Below are 15,425 nucleotides of genomic sequence, written 5' to 3' on the forward strand. Positions count from 1 at the left end.
CAGCATGGAGCCTGCTTGGGATTTTCTCTCTCCTTCTCTCTGCCCTGCTCCTGCTTGTGCTCTTTCTTCTCTCTCAAAATAAATAAATAAGCATTTTAAAAAAAGAGGTTTATGGGAGTTTAACTTTATGAGTCCCTGCTTATCTGAAAATGTTTTCATTCCACTCTTTTACTTAATGATCATTCAGGTAGGAGTGGAACTTTTTTGAAAATTAAATTTTTTTCTTAGGTTTTGAGGTCAAGAAGTATCTCCCTCAGAAACTTGAAAGTCTGTTTTCTCATATTTAGTGTTGCTGATAAGAAGTCTTACGTAAGCTTGATTCTTGTTCTTTTATGGATCACTTATTTTTTTCTCTTTGGAAATTTAGGATCTTCTCTTTGTCCTTGCATTTCAACATTTACAAGGTTGGTTTTTCTTTGTTTTTGATCTGTATGACTAGACAGTTTAAGCTCTGGGAAATTTTCTTCCAGTATTTTTGAGTAATTTTCCATCTTATATTTACTTTGTTTTTCTCTTTTTCTTATAATATTAATCCTGTTGGATCCTTACTCTTATATTTTCTCTTGCAATTTCTCTATGCATATTTTTTCTATTTAAAAAAATTCATTGGCTTAATCTTTTAACACTTCAAGTGAATTTATAACTTTGGTAATTTCTTATTTCTAATTTAAGACCTACTATTTATTCTTGGATTCTTACTTCATCTGGGTATACTGGGTATACTATTCTTGTTTCCTAGGTGTAATACATCTATGAGCATCCTAACGATTATTTTTAAAGTTCTTTGAAGTGTCTCTATTTCTTCTATGGCCATTTTCTGTTTACCTTTCTCACCTTCCCCCAGCCCCTTAAATTGGAGACTTCTTTTAAATATCTAATCATCTAATCCTTGGTTGTCTGTTCATGTTTAAGATGAGGTAATTGGAATGCTGATTAGGAATCTTGTGAAATTGGGAAGGTCTTGCCAACTTGCAGAACTTTACTCAAGGGTGAGTGGGTAGAAAACTAGCTATTGCGCCAGAATGAAGACTGTTTTAGTCATTAAATGTTCAAATAGCTGTCCAACTCCCTCCCAGAGATTATGAGAACGCTTGATTTTTAGCCTGAGATAAATGCCTAGTTACTGTATCTGAGATAAGGGAGGTTCTTCTGTTCTTTACAGAGATCTTTATTTAATCTCCCTGTTAGCTACAGCACCTCCTGAACCTACTCTGCATTATGGTTTTTTTCATTTTGTTTAGTCAGACTGCACTCACTTTGTGTGTAAACTTAAAAAAAATATTTTCGTGGTCTCATTCCCATTTTCTATCATGTATGAGTTTGTATCATTTTTAAATTCCTTTATTAGCCTTTTAGTGGGGTCTCAGGAAGAAGAGGTAATAAATGTATGTGCTTAGCTAGCTTATATATATATTTTAAGTACAGTTGACAATCAATGTTACATTAGTTTAAAAACATGGAACACTTCATAAATTTGCATGCCATCCTTGGGGACCACGCTAAACTTCTTTCATTCCAATTTCAGTATATGTGCTGTTGAAGGGAGCACTCGCCCAGCTTTAAAAATACTAAATGTAAGTTAAAAAAAAAGACATCCGGGGCAGAGTAGGACGTAAGAAAAAACAACTACTGGAATGGCAAAAAACCCAAAAAACAACCCCCTCCCAAAACACAGAAAAACATACTACAAAAATTCTGAGTCTATGATAGTGATAGTATCCTGTGTATGTCTAATTTCCTGCTTACATAGCAACTCTTCAGATCCATGCATTTAGTGACATGTTGGCTCTCAGACATCTAGTTTGCACCCCATTTTTACCGTTAAGAAAAGTAGAACCCAGGGCGCCTGGGTGGCTCAGTCGGTTAAGCTTCCGACTGCGGCTCAGGTCATGATCTCGCAGTTTGTGGGTTGGATCCCGCGTCGGGCTCTGTGCTGACAGCTCAGAGCCTCAAACCCGTCTTTGAATTCTGTGTCTCCCTCACTCTCTGACCCTCCCCTGCTCGCGCTGTCTCTGACTCTCAAAAAAAAAAAAAAATTAAAAGAAAGAAAAGTAGAACCCAGAAGCAAAGTGATTTTCCCAAGGTCACACAAACAGAGTGGCAGAAGGGAGGCTAGGATATGACTCCTACTTATACCTCACCACACTCCTGGGAAGTAACGGGATGAGCAGATCAGCTGTTAGATGAGAAAGATTTTGGAAAATAATCGACACAGCGTGTTTTTTTGGGGAGGAGGGTAAACAGCTAGATGTCTAAAAAAATGAAGTATTTTAGGATACTTATTGGCAGCTATACAATCTTCTTTGGCAACACAGTCTGACAATTGGTAGGCATATGTTGAATGTACTGAAGGGGGCGACTGTACAGCAGGACGGGGAACTGCAATAATCCAAGGGCTTGGTGATCTGGGAGGGAACAGAGTCTGGGCAGATGAAACAGAATATGGTGAATGAATGAATGTGAATACTGACGGAGGGAGGGGAAAATGTTAGTGGGATTGTGAAGGAGTGTGAATTGGTGAATCGTGATGGAGAGTAAGTAGGGGTGAACGATGACTCAAATCCTTTTAAGGGCATTTTAAATCATTCGACGCAACCTAAAAGGCTGGGAACAAATATAATCCACATCACTCCTCCTTTTGGGTTCAGGGATAGTTTACCTACATTCTTAAATTAATGGATGCAGTTGCCCTCTTCGCATGGCTCCAACAAAAGAAAACCTACCGTGATTCAGCACAAGAAAACTGGGTTTCCTGAATAACGTACCATTTGCCTGGCCACTCGCCTAACTGTTGTGAAGACTAAATAAGACAGCGTAGTACCGCATTTGGCACATCGCAGGAACTGAAAGTGGACCTCAAATTTCGCCCACGTTCTTCTCTCCCGCCGCGCTCCTACAGAAAAACCACGTACACTAGCGTGGGTCTGTCGCTACGCCCATGTTCTTTCCCTAAGGTTCAGTGGCCTCACGGCCACATACGCAATAGCAAAGGGTGAGGGGGGAAAAATCCAATTTCCCTCCGACAAAGGGGTTCTCACAGCGGCTGCGGAAGCGCAGCCGGGAACATACGACAATCCTAGACCTACTCTCTACAGCGGTGGCTGTCCTGGGGCTTGTGTAACGGTCCCCGCCAAGGAGGGGGTGGGGCGACTCTAAGGTTTGGGAAAGAGACGACTCCGCTCTTCGGGCCTGGCCGGTCCACTTCCTACGGCAAGCAGAAGGAGACAAACAACGCCTTGCCTCGCTCCCACCTACTGCCTCTTCCCGTAGCCGGCTCCCGCTCTCCCTTCCCGTGGCCGCAGGGGCCGCGCGTGGGGGACGTGTGCGCCCCGCGCCCGTTCCCTGCTTGGGCGCGCAGTCGCCGCCCGAACCCTGAATCACCCCACTCCCAGCCCCTGACCCGTCTTCCTCTGGAAGTCGCCAGAGGCCTGCTGGTTTCCAAGTCGCGCTCCCAAGGGAGTGCAGGAAAGCTAGGTGGCCCCGGCGCGAGGAGGAGGAGCTCGCGGTGTCTCGCGGCCCGGGCCCGGGGGCGGGGCTAGGTGTCTCGCGCAGGGGGCGGGGCGCAGTGACGTCGGCGGGCGCTGGGGCCGTGCTGTGGCTGTGGCGGCGGCGGCGGCGGTGGTGGTGGCGGCGGCGGTGGCGGNCTTCCCGACTGCCGCTGGCGCTGAGGCTTTTTGCCTTTTCTTAGCCTGCTTCTTCCTCACGGCCCTGGCTAGGGCTGGGCAGCGCGCCCCCGGGGAGGGGCGGAGCTGTAGGTGAGGCTTCAGGACCCCCTCCCCCTCCTCTCCTTACCGGGGGGGGGATGGGAAAGTCCGGGGAGGGGCGGCCCCCACCCCACCCCNAAGCTATAGATGTGGGGAACCCGAGGTGGGAGATGGGAGATAGGGGTTCTGGGCGCTTGGAGAACGGAGGGTTTCTGAGGCGTGATGTTGAGGGCGAGGTGGTGGCGAGATGGAGAAATTGGGGAGACAGGAGGTTGGGGTGCGGTCAGGGTGGATGTGTGTGTTAAGGCGACTGATGTGAAATGTTGAAAGAGGTGAGGATTTTTTTTTTTCTGTGAAATGGAAAGCTAGGAGATGGGCTGTATTGCAAAAGGAAGGAGAGCTGTGGATGTTGCCTTTGAGGCAGTTGGAGAAGCTATTGCACTAGGTCTCACATTTCGACTTTAGGGTTTGGTTGTCATTATTTTTCTTCCTGGGCAGAGAATCCCTCTGCTTTTGGCACAGGTGGGTAAATTGTGAAGGTGGCTGGGCTTAAAGTTTTACACCCTTCTGGAAGAGTGAGGTCTTGGAGGAAGACAACTTCATTCTGGCAGCAACATTAGAGAATAGGTCCCATTACACCTAGTTCTTTAAAGGTGTTATCTTCCAGTCTTTTTTCTGTGCCCAAGAGATCTCTTATACCACCTCATTTACAAGCTTTATCCTGGCCCCTTAAGAGGCCTGAAAATCAGGTGGTTGCTTTGGGAGACACATTTCTGAGTAATGGTTGCAGGTGGTTGTGGTTGACTGCTTTGGATGGATAATTTGAACAGTTCTTTTGGAGCTAATTATATGAAAAATACTTAAATGTTTTAAAGCACAGCTGTCTTTTACAGCTTGTTTTTCAATAGGCCTTGCCATTTGGACATTTTGTGTTCAACACAATTATTGGAGCTTATTTTTATTTCTCAATTGCAGATGTTATTAGACACTTTAAAAATGAACTGAAATAATTTTTTCTTGGTAGGTCCCTCTCAATTTCTGAGAAATGTTCTAGGAGTTAGGTGCTTTTAAAATGCTCTTTAATTAACATTTTGAGGGCATGGATCTCACTTCATGGAGAGATGTTAGTAAGAGTAAACAGTATTCAGTGTTCTTAACATCAGTGTTTCACAACTTTATACATTAAATCAGAATCTTTTCTCGATTCCTGCTCCCTATTAGATTACAGTATTCACTGACCTTACCTGTCAGTGTCATTAAAGCTGGTTCTTGCTCAGAAAACAGGTCCTGTGATATACATGTATTATGTAATGGGTGGAAGTAGGCACGATTCTCAATAATTCATTTATGGAGGAAGAGCAGCCGTCATGAAATGGAATTTAAGCAGTGACTTTCCCAAGGCTTACTCAATTTATTTGGGAACATAGCCAGAAAAGTGCTTTCCTGTAACCCAAGAGAGAAATATACAGATGTGAGTGTCAGTAGTTGTAGATCATTGCCTTTTTTAACATGCCTAATTAATGAGCAGACTATTATCTTCTAGAAAATAGTTCTGCTTGAAGAGACTTAATAGGCAACAGATGATATAATAGATATTAAGTGAGAAAGGGTGTGTCCATTTGTAATTCTAAATAAAAGATTCAATTAAGTGTACTCAGGTCAAATTATAAGTTTGTAAATGAATACTTTTGGATTAATTACTTGGAAAGAAAAATTAAAATCCACATACCTAGTTTTGGCTTTTAAGTTATACTTTGATTTAATTGGGTATGCATGAGGACAGACACCCACATGTCAGGTGAAACTTTGTATATATGTATTTTGCTAACGTGACATTTACATGGCTGAGAGTGGGATGTGCTTCTTTGTGGGAATGAAATCATGGGATTTGGGGGAAAGTGTAAGGTAGAAATGATCTATTTCTCCTTAGAATTTTTTATGCCAGGAAAAATACTACCTATTTCAAGACATTTCAAGAAATGTCACTTGCTAGTTGTTACTGTGATTTTCTTGTTGAATCTACTGAAGGCCTCCCTCCCTCCCCCCAGCTTCTTATTAAAGTCAGGAAGGTATGTTTTTCTGTTAATTCAGCATTAATACTTGGAGCAGGATAAAGGTGAAGATTCTTATAGCAACAGCTGCTCTTTTTCTACCCTAAGTTTATGCTTTTAGAAGGAGTAAAAGAGCTGTAAACTGCATTTTACACATACTGTATCAAAAACATTGATGAAAGAAAATCAGGGAATAAAGTATTTTGGTTAACCAAATCCATACATTGATTATCAGTTTTCAAACAAATGTAAAGTAATAAAGTAGACAGCATAAAGGTTATATAGAATATTATTTATTTCTGTAATTCTGAGCCTTGGAGCACTGACTCAACTCATTCAATGGATATTTTATTCACTATGGTTGTGAGTACTTTTTTAGCCATTGAGGATACAGTAGTGAACAAAGCTGACAAAAATACCTGCCTTCATGGAACTGAAATTCCAGATACCTTTTGGGGGAATGAAGAGACACCTGGCAAAGGAGATTGATAAGAGGTCATTGGGTTAGGAAAACCAGGAGAGTGTGATATACTAGAAATGAAGGAAAGTAAGTTTTCAAGGAGGAGGGAATGATCAAGTGTGTCATTGTTTAAAGATGTGTCGGAGTGTTGGGTAAGGGAGGAGTTTGCATGATTATTATGTCTAACAGAAATATGATTAAATGCTTTTTAGTATGAGATGACACAGATGTAAGAATTTGTCAGTTTTTTACTTCCGTAGATTGATTAAAATTTTTTTTCTTAATGTTTATTTAATTTTGAAGGAGAGAGAAAGAGCATGAATGGAGGAGGGAGACAGAATCCAAAGCAGGCTCCAGGCTTTGAGCTGTCAGCACAGAGCCCGATGTGGGGCTCGAACTCACAAACCATGACATCATGACCCGAGCTGAAGTCTGATGCCCAACCGATTGAGCCACCCAGGCACCTCTAGATTGATTTTTTAAAAACATATATTTCAGTTTTTATTTTTTCAGAACAAAATAGGCAGCCTGTGAATATATAATACTAGGGACAAGTATGATTTTTTAATTAATTTTGTTATTTTTAATATATTGATAACTAGTACATTCATTAAAAAATAGGTAATACACTTACCAAATCATAAGGTATATTTAGAAAAAAGTAAGACTCCTGTCCCATCATCACATTATTCTTGAAGGCAGTCACTGTTTCTAATTTCTTGTTTTTCCTAACCAGTGAATTTTGTGTAGTAATATGGTTTAGCTACTTTGTTTTATTTTTATTTTTTTAATGTTTATTTATTTTTAAGAGAGAGAGAGACAGGGTGTGATCAGGGGAGGGGCAGAGAGACGGAGACAAGAATCCAAAACAGACTCCAGGCTCTGAGCTGTAAGCACAGAGCCTGTTGCAGGGCTTGAACTCACGAACCACCAAGATCTGACCTGAGCCGAAGTTGGACTCTTAACCAACTGAGCCACTCTGGTGTCCCTGGTATAACTATGTTAAAATTGCATGAATATAACAAATATTTTATCTTCTAGGGTTTTTTTTGCAGGCTTAGTATTTTCATAATTTAAGTCTAGCTACCTGCAGACCTTTTTTAAAAATTTTCTAATAGCTTTATTGAGAAATAATTCACACACCATACAGTTCTTTCATTTAAAGTATATAATTCAGTTTTTTCGTATGTGTAACTATCACCACAATCAATTTTAGAACATTTTCTTCACCCTCAAAAGAAGCCCAAGCCCATTAGCAGTCATTTCCCTGACTTGATTTTTTAAAGTGTTTTATTTATTTTTGAGACAGAGAGAGATAGAGACAGAGCATGAGTGGAGGAGGGGCAGAGAGAGGGAGACACAGAATCTGAAGCAGGCACCAGGCTCTGAGCTGTCAGCAAAGAGCCTGGCACGGGGCTTGAACCCATGAACTGTGAGATCAAAACCTGAGCCTAAGTTGGACGCTTAACCAACTGAGCTACCCAGGTGCCCCATTAACTTTTGGTTTTTATGTATTGTTTTGTACATTATGGGGGGGAAATGTATGTGAAGTACTTGTTTACCAACTAAATTGCAATTAAGCCACTTAGTGTATATTTTTAATATTCTGTGCATAAGTTTGTGTAAAAATTAATAGGGGTTTGTGGACTGCTGGGCTTTAGTAGGTGACTTTAGGGTTCTACATCAGCTCCTAGGATGGATTCCTAGACTGGATTGTTAGCAGATCTGAGATGAGATCTTAAAGATAGGTAGGATTTGGCTAAATGAAAAGGTTGCAAGTAGAGGGAATAGGATTGGTAAAACCCAAAGACAAGAGAGCTGTAAGGCAAATTTAGGGGGTCTGAAAATAGTTTGGTCTGATTAAATATCGAATGTTAGTGTGAAGTGTAGGTATCACCCCTCCTTTATGTTAGTGTGTTGTCTTAAAGAGGCAAAATAATTTATGAAAATCATGCTTTTACAAGAGTTCTACCTGGGGGCTTAGGATTTTAAATGGTCTGGAGGTGGCATTGAAAGAAAGAAGGATACCAGTCTCATTTCCCAATATTGAGTGTGGAGTGTGAGAGACTTGATAACCTCCACTGGAAAGGGCTGCTTGGAAACAGGTGTCCTGGGAAAGCCAGTTTTCAGTTAAGTCAGAGAAGTAGAGAGAACTTTCAGAAGAGTTTCTTCATGATGGAATGAAGTTCCTTGAGTATTTTTCTACCTCCCTGGCTTCTTATCATCACTTAAACTTTATTATATATTGATTATTTTTTTAATGTTAATTTTTGAGAGAAGATGAGCAGGGGAGATGCAGGGAAAGAGACAGACAGGGGATCAGAAGCAGGTTCCCCATTGACATTAGAGAGGCCAGTGGGGGACTTGAACTCACAACTGAGAGATCATGACCTGAGCTGAAGTTGGATGCTTAACTTCATCCAACTCAATGCCCACAGGTGCCCCTTGTTTTTATTATCATTTTTAAAAAAGTTTATTTATTTATTTTGAGAGAGAAAGAGTGAGTGGAGGAGACAGAGAGAGGGGGAGCGAGAGAGGAAAAGAGAGGGAGAGAATCCCAAGCAGGCTCCACACTGACAGTGTGGGTCCCGACTTTGGGCTCAAACCCATGAATTGTGAGATCATGACCTGAGCTGAAAACCAAGAGTTGGATGCTTAACTGACTGAGCTGAGCCCTGCAGGTGCTCCTTCATTTTTTTTTTTAAGTTTATTTATTTTGAGAGAGAGAGAGACAGACAGAGACAGACAGTGCCTGTGCATGTGCTTGAGCAGGGGAGGGGCAGAGAGAGAGAGAGGGAAAGGAGAATCCCAAGCAAGCTCTGTGCTGTAATCAGTGTGGAGCCTGATGCAGGGCTTGATATTGTGAACTGTGATATAATGACCTGAGCACAAATCAAGAGTTGGATGTTTAATAACCAGCTGAGCCACCCAGGTGACCCATCACTTGAACTTAAAAAAAAAAAAAAAAAAATTTATTTTTTGAGAGAGAGAACATGAGCTGGGGAGTGGCAGAGAGGATGATAGAGTATCTAAAGCAGGCTCCATGCTGACAGGCTGATAGCAGCACCCATCACTTAAACTTTAAGATGTCTCTCTCATCTATAAAATAAAATAAAAATAAAATACTCTTTCGTCTTAACAAAAATATCTTCTAGCTTTTTGCCTTCTTTGAGTTGCTGTCTGCTTTATAGCTACAGGTTTTTGAAAGACTTGTCTACATTTGCTATATGTCTCCATTTTTTCACCTGTGATTCTCTTATCCACGTATTTCTGTATTGTCTCCCCAGTTTCATTAAAACTGTTTTGCTGGGTTACTAATGTGTTTAAAGCCAATAGCTATTTTCCTATCCTCTTGTTTAACCTCTTAGCTGTATTACTTGTCTATTGCTATGCAACAAATTACCGTCCAACTTAACTTAAAACAACAAACATTTATTGTTTCACAGTTTCTGTGGGTCAGACATCTGGGTGTGGTGTGTCTGATTCAGGGTCACTCATAAAGCTGCAGTCAAATGTTGACTAGGGCTGCAGTCATCTCAAAACTCCACTGTGGGGTGGTGGGGTGGGGTGGGGAGGGTCTGTTTCCAAGCTTAGACATGTGGCTTTTGGCAGGCCTGAGGTCCTTGTTGGTTGTTAGCTGCAGAAATCAGTCTTTTTGCTATTTGGATCTCTGCATACGAGTACTTGCAACCTGGCACCTTGCTTCTAGATTGAGAGCTCTGTGGAGGAGGAAGGGAAATATTAGGTAGAGTTTTTTGTAACCTAATCTAGGAAGTGCCATTCTATCACTTGATCTGCTCTGTTCATTAGATTAGAGTGTCTCAGGTCTAACACATGCACAGGGAGATTCCACAAAAGCATGAATATGAGGGGGCAGAGATCATTCAGAGCCGTTTTCAAGATTGCCTACCACAGCACCATTTGATACAGTTCATTTCCTCTTCCTTTGTAACTCTCACTTCTTTTGGGGTCTTCAGATCATGCTTCTGTATTTCTTCCTGGTTTTCTGGGCTTTCTTTCTGTCACCTTTGTTGACTTTATATCTATCCATTCATTAAATGTTTGAATTCTATGAGTGATCTCATCTTGTATTTTATTTTTCATCTATATGCTGAGTATTCATTTATCTGACTTAAGCTTTTATCTCTTTGCTAAGCATAGGACCATTGTTACTCAGTATATCCACTTGGATGCTCCTTAAGCAGTTGCTCAAGCTAGAACTACATGTAGTATTCTTGATTTTTCTCATTCCTCCACCTTCCATTTTACTATTTCTATTGATTTTATAAAAGTCATTGCTGTCCAATGATGGTGTAAATGTTTTTATGAGGTAGTGCATCCCTTGTTAGATTCCAAGCTTTGAATGAATGTTTGTTAGGTGATTTTTAAGGTTCCTTCCACAGTTTTGAGATTGTGTTGGCAACTAGTGAAGATTTTTGATTAGGAGACACTTGATCAGAACTGTGCTTTAGAGATGTAGTAACTCTTGAATGCATTAAAAAAAAAAAAAAGACTATTATTTAGGGCAATTTTAGGTGCACATCAAAATTGAGTGGAAGGTAGAGACTTCCTATAAACCCTTCGCCACCCCCCCATCATAGCTTCCTCCATTATCAACATCTCCCACCAGAATAGTACATTTGCTGTAATTGATGAGCCTTGATCAACACATCATTATGGTCTGAAGTCCATATGAACTCTCACTTTTAGTGGTTCATCAAGAATAAAACTAACCCTATATTCTTTTTATTTTTCTTTATTATGGTGTGCTGTGTGATGAATAGACCATGGTTTTAGTCAGACAGTCTTTTAGGTATATATACTTTCATTTTTCACTTGTTTTTTTAAAAATTTTTAAATTTTTTTTTATTTCTGAGAGAGAGAGAGAGAGACAGTGTGAGCAGGGGAGGGTCAGAGAGAGAGGGAGACACAGAATCCGAAACAGGCTCCAGGCTCTGAGCTAGCTGTCAGCACAGAGCCTGTCGCGGGGCTCAAACCTACGAACCATGAGATCATGACCTGAGCCGAAATCGATGCTTCACCGACTGAGCCATCCAGGCGCCCCTTCACTTAATTGTTTTATTTCTTGGTGTGAAAGCCTTTCGTATGGAAATTAGGTAACTAATGGAGAAAAATTGTCTTAAGTTAAACATCTCTGAAATTGTGAAAATATTTCAAGAAATAAGTTTGGACCTTAAACATAATTTTATTACAGGAATATATTTTATCAAGAGTAAAGGAATTAATTTCTCTTTGAAGTCCTTTTTTAAAATTTTAAAAATTATGTTTATATATTTATTTTTTGAGAGAGCGAGAGAGCGAGAGTGAGTGCACAAGCCGGGGAAGGGCGGAGAGAGAAATCCCAAGCAGGCTCAGTGCTGTCAACATGGAGCCTGATGCAGGGCTTGAATTCACAAACTGTTCTAATTTATAGGAGCTGAAACCAAGAGTCAGATGCTTAATCTACTGAGCCACTCAGGTGCTCTTGAAGCCCTAATTGAACGTAACACAAATAAAGAAAGTATAGGGGCACCCGGGTGACTCAGTGAGTTAAGCGTCCAACTTTGGCTCAGGTCATGATTTCCCAGTCTGTGGGTTTGAGCCCCGCATCAGGCTCTGTGCTGACAGCTTGGAGCCTGGAGCTTGTTTTGGATTCTGTGTGTCCCTGTACTTACCCTGCAGGAGAGATACCATGATCATGGATTCTGTGTCTCCCTCTTTCTCTGCCCCTCCCTCGCTTGCTCTCTCTCTTAAAATAATAAATAAGCGTTAAAAATAATTTAGAAAAGTATATTAAACAAATGTGTAGCTTAACAAACTTATGACACAAATACTTGAATAACCATCATCTAGATCGAACACTAGCACCTTCTAGAATTCCAGATACTTTCTTTGCTCCTTCCCAATCACCACCTACTCCTTCCCCCTTAAAGGTTACTATTGTCTTGACTTTTATGGGAATCATTTTTTTTTTTTTTTTGCTTTTTAAAATATAAACCTGTATTTCGTTTTGCCTGTTTCCAATTTTATATACATGGAATCATATATAATGTATTTTATGCTTGGCTGCTTTGACTCAGAATTTTATTTGTGAGATTTAGATTTGCTGTGTAGAGCTGTAGTTTGTTCATTTTCATTGCTAAATAGTCTTCCATTCTATAAACACACCACAATTTATTTGATCATCAATGATGGATATTTAGATTGCTTCCAATTTTGGGTCATTATGAATTATGCTGTTGTGGCCATTTGGTGCAAGTCTTTTTGGTGCATGTTCGTTTGTTCTTTCTTTCTTTGAGAGAGAGAGGCTGCAAGTGAGTGGGAGGCAGAGAGAGAAGAGGAGGAAAGAGAAAGGTGGGGAGAGAGAGAGAATCCCATGAAGGGCAGAGAGAGGGAGAGAGAGAGAAAAGCAGGGCTCATCTGGTGCAGGGCTGGAGCTCACCCTGAAGTGGGGCTCAGACTCATGAGCCATGAGGTCATGACGTGAGTTAAAGTTAGATGCTTAACTGACTGAGCCAACCAGGTGCTCTTGGTGCATGTATTTCTGATGACTACATAGCCAGAAGTAAAAGTTCTAGGTCATAGAGTATGCATATGTACAGTTTTAGTAGATAATTGCCAAACAATCCTGTGCAGTTGTACAAACTTACATGTCCCAAAACAATATTTGAGAGTCCTTTTGTTCTGTATCTTTGCCAGTACTTGGTATTGTCAGTGTTATTGATCCACCATTCTGGTGGATTTATGTTGGTATCTCATGGTTTTGATTTGCATTTCACTGATTACTAGTGAAATTGAGTAACTTTATGTATTTTGGTCATGTGGCAACCTTTTGTGAAGTGTTTATTCAAATATTTTGCTTAATTATCTGTTTGTCTTTTCTGTTTTAATTTATAGAAGTTACATATTTTGGATATGAGCTCTTTTTTTTTTTGTTGCAAATACTCCACTCTATTCTGTTGCTTGCTGTTTTGCTCTCTCAAGATTCTTTCTAAATTTTTTAAATATTTATTTTGAGAGAGAGAGTGTGTGTGTGTGCGTGTGCATGGGGGGGGGCGGAGAGAGAGAGGTAGGGAGAATACTAAGCAGGCTCCGTGCTGTCAGTGCAGAGCCTGACATGGGGTTTGATCCCATGAGCCATGAGACCATGACCTGAACTGAAATCAAATTGGATGGTCAACCAACTGAACCACCCAGGCACCCCTTGAAGAATAAGATTTTTAATTTTAGTATACTCTAGCTAAAATTTTCTTTTATGATTAGTGCTTTTTATGTTTATATTAAGACTCTTTTCCTACCCTCAGGTCATGAAATCATTATTATTTTCTGGAAGTGTCATTGCTATACCTTTCTCATATAGCACTGCCTATATAAGTGTCTATAATTGACTTTTTTGTGTATGCTGTGAGGTAGGAGTTGTGGTTTATTTTTTTCTCATATGGTTGGTTGATTTTCTCAGCACCATTTATTGACAATTCTTTACTTTTCAAAACTGCTCTGTAATAAATAAAGGCTCTTTATTCTGTTTTACTGGCTTCTCTGTCTCGGTCCATTTTCAAACTGTTTTAATTACTGTAGCTTTATCATAAGTCTTTATATCTGATGAAGTGCTTTCACAATTTTTTTTCTTTTTCTTGTCCCCAAGAAGGTTGTTGTCTTCTTTTTTGTTTTTTAAAGTAAGCTCTAGGCCCAACATGGGTCTTAAACTCAGGAGCCTGAAATCAAGAATTGCATGCTGTACTGACTGAACTAGTCAGGCACCCCCAAGAATGTCTTCTTGACATTCAGTGTCTGTCAGGGACTGTCATGGTCAGTAATCAAGATAGTATGGTATCATCATAGGGATAGCTATATGTAAGAGTGGAATAGAATAGAGAGTCCAGAAATGAACCCACACATTTATGGTTGATTGATGTTCAGTAAAGGTACCAAGGTAATTCGTTGGAGGAAAGGATGGACTTTTTAACAAAAGATACTACAATAATTGGATATCAGTATGCAAAAAAAAAAATAAATAAATGAATAAAAAAAGAACCTCAAACCTTACCTCATGGGAGAAAATCTTTGAGACCCTGGATTAGGGAAGGAGTTCTCAGATATAACACCAAAAGCATGACTCATAAAAGAAAAATATTGATAAATTAGCCTTTATCAAAATTAAAGTTTTGCTTTTTAAAAAAATTATTTAATTTTAGAGAGAGTGCATGTATGCCCAAGCATGAACAGGGGAGGGGCAGAGAGAAGAAGAGAGAATCCTAAGCAAGCTCTGCACTGATGTCACAGAACCTGACACTGGGCTCAATCTCAGGAACTGTGAGATCATGACCTGAGCTGAGATCAAGACTCTGGTGTTTAACTGACTGAGCCACCCAGACTCCCCAATAATGCTGTTTTTAAAAAAGAACGTTTTGGTTATTCTTGACCTGTTGTATTTCCATATAAATTTTAGAATCAGTTTGTCAGGTTAAAAAGAAACATTGGTGTTCTGGTTGAAATTACATTGCATTTATAGCTTAATTTGGTTTTAACTTTTCTTTTTAATTTGAGGAGAGAGTATGCAAGAGTACGAGCTGAGGAGAGGGGCAGACAGACAGAGAGAGAGAGATTCTTAAGCAGGTTTCATGCTCAGCATGGAGGCCAACTTGGGGCTCCATCTCATGACCCTGGGATCATGACTTGAGCTGAAATCAAGAGCTGGATGGTCAACTGACTGAACTACCCAGACATCCTGTTGATTAATTTAGGTAGAATTACTTCTTTATAATGTGGAGTCTCTGAATCACAATGTAGGATTTTTATTTATATATGCTTTTTGGATCTCAGTGTTTTATAGTTGTCTGTGTAGTATTCTTACATATCTTTTATAGACTTATTCTTAGGTTTCTGATGGTATTATAAATGAATTTTAAAATAAATTTTATTTTCCATTTGTTGTTGGGTGTATGGAATAAAATTGAATTTGAATATTGGCTCTGTTTTTCCCAGGTTTTGACCAAATCTGATGATTTCTAATAATATTATCTGTAGATTCTCTTGGTTTTCCCATGTATTTGTGAGTACAAATAATCATATCATTTGAATAATTACTGTTTTGTGTTTTCCTGCAATTCTTATGTTTTTTTCTTTTACTTTTGGCTAGGACCTCTGGCATGTTGAATGGAGTGGTGATAGGAGAATTTTGTCATTTTAAAGGGAATTTTTAAAGTTTTT

The 15,425-nt window shown here is 39.9% G+C and overlaps 1 protein-coding gene and 1 pseudogene across 5 annotated transcripts in view; one reads left to right on the top strand and one right to left on the bottom strand.

Annotated features, from left to right (window-relative positions):
- Positions 1-1,450: 1,450 nt before the first annotated feature.
- On the bottom strand, positions 1,451-1,549 carry LOC144227571 (U6 spliceosomal RNA; annotated as a pseudogene).
- A 2,105-nt stretch (positions 1,550-3,654) lies between these two features.
- ERC1 (ELKS/RAB6-interacting/CAST family member 1) overlaps positions 3,655-15,425 on the top strand; it is a 490,295-nt gene continuing 478,524 nt past the window's right edge. For 3 of the 5 annotated variants that reach the window (XM_077759231.1, XM_077759233.1, XM_077759232.1), the window contains exon 1: positions 3,655-3,755. The gene's annotated coding sequence lies outside the window, so the exon portion shown is untranslated. The remainder of the gene's footprint in view (positions 3,756-15,425) is intronic. The other 2 variants (XM_077759229.1, XM_077759230.1) reach the window with 1 other exon arrangement.

Source organism: Crocuta crocuta, unplaced genomic scaffold (assembly GCF_008692635.1).
Source record: "Crocuta crocuta isolate KB4526 unplaced genomic scaffold, BGI_CrCroc_1.0 scaffold72, whole genome shotgun sequence".
Taxonomy (NCBI): Eukaryota; Metazoa; Chordata; class Mammalia; order Carnivora; family Hyaenidae; genus Crocuta; species Crocuta crocuta.